The sequence below is a fragment of the Littorina saxatilis genome, linkage group LG6 (genome assembly GCF_037325665.1).
Source record: "Littorina saxatilis isolate snail1 linkage group LG6, US_GU_Lsax_2.0, whole genome shotgun sequence".
In the NCBI taxonomy this organism is placed as follows: Eukaryota; Metazoa; Mollusca; class Gastropoda; order Littorinimorpha; family Littorinidae; genus Littorina; species Littorina saxatilis.
Genome location: NC_090250.1, coordinates 1,241,706 through 1,248,232, shown reverse-complemented (window position 1 = coordinate 1,248,232; position 6,527 = coordinate 1,241,706).

Genomic DNA, 6,527 nt, shown 5'->3' with positions numbered 1-6,527 from the left:
GTGCGCTGATGCAGTAAAATTCACAATACACCTTCCTCAGACATCGGTCTTGATATACTGGCTGCCAAAAATAACGCAACTTTTGTTAATCCAGAAAAAAATATTTGTAAAATAAAAATATTTTTCGCGTTTCTTTTGGACGTCAGTATATATCCTGTTTTTACAGCACAAAATACATTCTTTGAAAATGTCTCACTTCGTCTCCGGAAAGCAGCCAGGATGTTCCCGAGCGGTAAGCGTTCAAATGAAAGTATGTTTGTACTGTCTGTAACAGCTAGGAGCTCAGAAATCAGAAATAGGTGGTTTACGGGAGGCGGAGGGTGGCTTTAAGACCCATGAGAATCCTCAGTTTTTGTTCATAACCTCTGTAAAGGTACCCCTATTATAAGACCCTTTTCAGACCTGATTTTCAAGGGAGGTTACACTGTAACGCATGTGATTACTGTTGCAGCTTCACCTGGGTTCTATTTGGACTTGTTACGAGATTCACACACATACAGACACAAACCAGTTACTCAATATCAGCGTTGGTTCACATCCTGGGTTCCCCAAGGGATTTATTTCCGAGTCAACTCTGTGCAAACTCTCCTCTGTGTCCAAACACCTTTGAGTGCATGCATGCCCACGGTAAAGATCCCAAGTTCACAGCGAAAGTCTCAAGGCTTAGAAACATGTACACACGCATGCAGGAAAAATAAACAAAAATAATTAGCGCTATACTAAAAGGCAGCTCACTTTTCCCTTGGAGAAAGCAGACCAATTTTCCATGAGAGTAACCTCGCAGGACTGGATAAAACCTTATTCTTATCCCTTTTCTCTGTGAATAATGCACGTTGTTTGTGTGATAACAGGCTCATCCAGGGCTTTTGGGGGGAGAAATTTGACCTTGAGAAACTTGACCTTTACGCTGTTGCATTTCTTTATGAGCTTCGTGCAGAGCTCTCTGGATGCTAAACTTGACGTCTGCTTGAAGGTCCTCGTCCAGCTTCCTCAGTTCACACACAACATGGTTGACAAATGCCAACTCGCAATCACTCGTCACACCAGGCGATGACTTTTCCACCAGCTTTGTCACTAAAGTCTGCAGAAGGTTTGTCATCTGACTTGTCATCACATTTGTCACCTGATTTGTTATCTGACTTGCAACATCTGTAACTTCACTGGCGGTGTGGTTTGAGTTTTGGCTGGACACCATAGTTGTCAACTCATCTCTGTTAGCAATGTTTACTTGTCTTGCCTTGTTCATGTGTATCCTATCATCTGTGTTCATGGGACCACCTCTGACTGTGGGGTGATTTTCACCTGCATTCTTCAACTGACTTGAACCATGGTGAGCCATGTTATATTCTTGCGACTGTGGTTGCACAGTGGCTTGTTTTTCTTCTTTGATTTTCTTCCTGACAGGTTCTCCACTAAAGCTACTAGAACTAGAATTTGTTGCATTGCAGCTGGAGACCTGATCCCGTCTATTTTCATCAATGTTCTTGTACATGAGCACAGAAGGCTGACCAGAGCTAAGAGCTGCCTCCATTGGTGAAAGGGAATGACCGTTGTCTTGGGAACTGTTTGGCGCGGAGAGAACAGAATGCCTGGCGGGGAGGGGTGGTGGAGGAGGGGAAGGGGGTGTAGCGAATCTTTCTCGTTTCAGGTTAACTTCTTCAGAGTTTTGACTTGAATCTTCTGCCTCCAAGGCATTTCTGTGACTGTCAACCGCTGAAGTCAGTTCAATATCTTTTGCTGATGAAGTCCCGTTGCTGTGTGCCGAGGTTTGTGCTTCTGGCCTCACAGAGGTCAAAGAATCTGAGGTCATGGCATTCTGGGACTCTGCATCCCCCTGACCATTTTGATTTAATGTACGTTCTTGCTGACCTTCATAACTATTTGAATGTCCAGGAACATCCAAATTACAACGCTGGTCCTTAGTATTACTGGACGTGCCACCTGTGTTTTCTTGAAAGGCTGAATTGTGTCTTGCAAAGAACAAACTTAATGAGGATGGAGACAGCAAAACACATTTGGATTAGAATAATTATGATACAGCAATGACAATATATATAATAGTAAGAAGAAGAAGCAACGACAGACCATTTATGTGATTTCAAATAATGTCATTGTGTTATGCATGATTCTTTATTTGCATCTCATATTAAGCACTGAGTGGGTTTTTTTCAAATGTAATTTAATTTGTGTGTGTGCTGAAACTTCTGATATTCAGTGAATAATGATGTAGGTTTTCATTTCTCTGTGTCTGTGCGTGCGTGTGTGTGTGTGTGTGTGTGTGTGTGTGTGTGTGTGTGTGTGTGTGTGTGTGTACATGTGCGTGTGTGTGTGCGTGTGCGTACGTGTACGTGCGAGTGTTTGCGTTCATTTGATGTTTGACATTTAAACAAAAATATATCAGAACTGAAATACGTTTTTATTTCGAGAGTCCTTGTTTCGAGGCTAAATACACAATTAACTAACAACGAACACATGCAGAGACATCAAAACTTCCTACACTAATCAGGATCAGATCAGAGAAGGTCAGTTCAGATCATATGCATTTCTGAATTTCAAGATAAACAAAAGCTTTTGTTGTTGTTGGTGTAATGTTAACGGATTTGTCAGAAACATAGCTTAAATTGCTTCTCCGCATCCAAAGAAAGAGAAAAGAGCACCTCTTTAAATACAATTCTTACTCCTCCTCCTCCTCCTCCTAGGCCAGTTAAGATAGAGCAGTAAAACGTCTTTTATGGCATGCAAATTTGAATAAAATAATATGGGTTTTTTTTTTTTTTTAATTCGGGGCCAACAGAAAGTGTCGCAATACCTTTTTTGTCGAGTTGATATCGAGTCACTGGCGGAAGTGGAATGGCTAGATATGAGCTTGATGTCAAAAGCAAAAACCTCTTGGTTGCTTCTTTCTAACTGTGTTGATGCACATGCACAAACAAAAACATGAACAAGAAAAGCTTTCCCATATGACGTCTTTTTGTCAAAAACTAACACAAACAATCCGACGTCAGGCAAATAGTGTACGAAGTGGCTGAGGAACCTACTCTAGAGTCTCCCAGGCTCGAGAACCGGCACTCGATCACGACTAGCGCTCGAAGCGCAGGTTCCTTTCTTTCTTTTCTACATTTAGTCAAGTTTTGACTAAATGTTTTAACGTAGAGGGGGGAATCGAGACGAGGGTCGTGGTGTATGTGCGTGTGTGTGTGTGTGTGTGTGTGTGTGTGTGTGTGTGTGTGTGTGTGTGTGTGTGTGTAGCGATTCAGACTAAACTACTGGACCGATCTTTATGAAATTTGACATGAGAGTTCCTGGGTATGATATCCTCAGACGTTTTTTTAATTTTTTTGATAAATGTCTTTGGTGACGTCATATCCGGCTTTTCGTAAAAGTTGAGGCGTCACTGTCACGCCCTCATTTTTCAACCGAACTGGTTGAAATTTTGGTCGAGTAATGTTCGACGAAGCCCGGACTTCGGTATTGCATTTCAGCGTGGTGGCTTAAAAATTAATTAATGACTTTGGTCATTAAAAATCTGAAAATTGTAAAAAAAAACTTTTTATAAAACGATCCAAATTTACGTTCATCTTATTCTCCATCATTTGCTGATTCCAAAAACATATAAATATGTTATATTCGGATTAAAAACAAGCTCTGAAAATTAAATATATAAAAATTATCATCAAAATTAAATTTTCCAAATCAATTTAAAAACACTTTCATCTTATTCCTTGTCGGTTCCTGATTCCAAAAACATATAGATATGATATGTTTGGATTAAAAACACGCTCAGAAAGTTAAAACGAAGAGAGGTACAGAAAAGCGAGCTATCCTTCCCAGCGCAACTACTACCCCGCCCTTCTTGTCAATTTCACTGCCTATGCCGTGAGCGGTGGACTATGAGTATAGGGTCTTGCTGCGTTGCATTGCGTTCAGTTTCATTCTGTGAGTTCGACAGCTACTTGACTAAATGTTGTATTTTCGCCTTACGCGACTTGTTTTCATTTTGCCTGAAATGACAGTTGCCTTTTTCGTGTAGAGGACCGGGCTGCCGTCGGTTCTCAAGCGGAAACAGTTGTTCTGTCCTGAATACTCTAGCTACAAAGATGAGTATGAGTTCCTAATTAAAAAAGGTGGCAGTCACAGATGATATTTACAGTCTTCCCTGACAGTGTGGGTGCTTTGTCGGCGGCAGATGCAAATGTCATTTCTTGAAACACAAGGGAATACAGTAGCTAGCAAGCAAACGACAGTGCATAAGTTCTATCCACGCAGTAACAAGTTCAACACACAGTGATGTAAAGGGAGGGAGAACTTATAAAGGGGAATGTGGGAAGCACGAATGCACCTTCATTTTGAACCGGGTAGATATAGGGGGTGGAGTGGGGAGTCGAAAGATGGGGGTGTGTAATAAAATAGAAGGGAGAGTAGGACAGAGGGTTTAGAGGGCGAGTAGAGAGGGAGGGGGCATGGGGGAGGAAGTGGGGTGAGGGAAGGGTAGGGGTTAAGTGATGTAGATTGGGGGATTTAGCGGGTGAGTGAAACTAGGAGGGGAGAGGGTGGGGTAGGATAGGGGAGGGGGTATGTCTTTGGGTTCAAAAAGGTGGGTGGGGGCATATGAGGGAGTAAGGAAAAGTGAGGGGGGAGTGAGAGTAGAGGAGGAGAGAGACTTCGGGAGGAAAGTGGAGGTACTAGAGGAGCAGATAAGGATGGACAGGGTGGGAGGTATGCAGGGTATTAAAAGGTCTGGAGGGCGAAAGGGGTGGGTATGCTGAGAGAGAAGGGTTTGTTTGTTTGTTTGCTTAACGCCCAGCCGACCACGAAGAGCCATATCAGGGCGGTGCTGCTTTGACATATAACGTGCGCCACACACAAGACAGAAGTCGCAGCACAGGCTTCATGTCTCACCCAGTCACATTATTCTGACACCGGACCAACCAGTCCTAGCACTAACCCCATAATGCCAGACGCCAGGCGGAGCATCCACTAGATTGCCAATTTTAAAGTCTTAGGTATGACCCTGCCAGGGTTCGAACCCACGACCTCCCGCTCACGGGGCGGACGCCTTACCACTAGGCCAACCGTGCCGGTAGAGAAAGGGAGTAACAAGATAGATAGAGAGGGAGATGAGGAGGAAGCGAGAAGCGGAAGAGGGGGTGCGGTTCTTAGAGAGATAAACCAGTACCGTAAAATCCCTAGCATAAGCCCACCCCCCCTGTGCACAGATTTAGGGCAAAATTGGGGGGTGGGCGTTTGCTAGGGATAGACCCCTTTGCACAAAGTAAGTGTTGTGCTCAACCGTGTAATTGAGTGAATACAAACCCCGAAAGCATGTAAGTTAGGTCGTGTGAGTAGAAGTGAAGGAAAAAAGAAAAAAAAGGACTTTGAGGCAAAGAAGGCCAACCATGAGAGAGAGAGAGAGAGAGAGAGAGAGAGAGAGAGAGAGAGAGAGAGAGAGAGAGAGAGAGAGAGAGAGAGAGAGAGAGAGAGAGAGAGAGAGAGAGAGAGAGAGAGAGAGAGAGAGAAAAGGACTGGCTCTTCTGAAAACAACACGAGCATAGTCATTCATATGAATTTATAAAGTAAAAAGAAAATCGCCAGACCTTTGCAAGGACAAACAATAACAACACAATTCCGGGAAAAAGAAACTTGATGAAATGTCGAAATGTCAACACCAATGAAGCCCTTTCTTTCTGTACAGGGAAGAAATTACACGATCGTCTTTGGAAATGAAACGTTAACTGAACTTGGATTTTGTCTTCAAAAGGCCCAATCTTTCTGAGAAAGAAAAACCCACAAACTTAGGGAAAAAAAGAGAAGAGAAACTCGAAAAAACCTGAACGATGGGTGGGAGTGAGGAGAGGGGACAAAGAATAAAAAAAACAGGAAAGAAACACGAAAAGGTAAAGAAGGGGAAAAAAGATGACTTTTAGAACAGTCTGCACAAATCCTAGTGAAAGTGAGCCTATAGTCTCTTTGAAAAAAGCAGGGTGGGCGTTTGCTAGGTAGTTAACCCTGTCTTTAATTAAAAGACACACACCCAATATCAGTGTACTTTATCCTATGCATGCGCACAGCAAAGAAACCTGCAGGCCTGGAATGCAACCCCATTTTGCACTAGCTTTCAGTGCCAGGTTTCACCCATTCCTTGCAGTCTTCCAAGACGGTTTGCACAGATCGGGGCAGTTGGATTATTTGCTTTTGTGTTCACAATTTCAATGAACACTGAAACTAACACACATACAGGTGTGCATGCACACACACACACACACACACAACCATTTACATGTATATCATTTTAGCACATACTTTACACACACACCTAAACACGTGCAAACACACACACACACACAACCATTTACATGTATATCATTTTAGCACATACTTTACACACACACCTAAACACGTGCACACACACTTTAAACACACATACACAATAGCGCACATGCACACACACACACACTGACACTCACAAACACCCCACACACACACACACACACACACACACGCTGACGTGCTAAAGAAAGTAGACAATG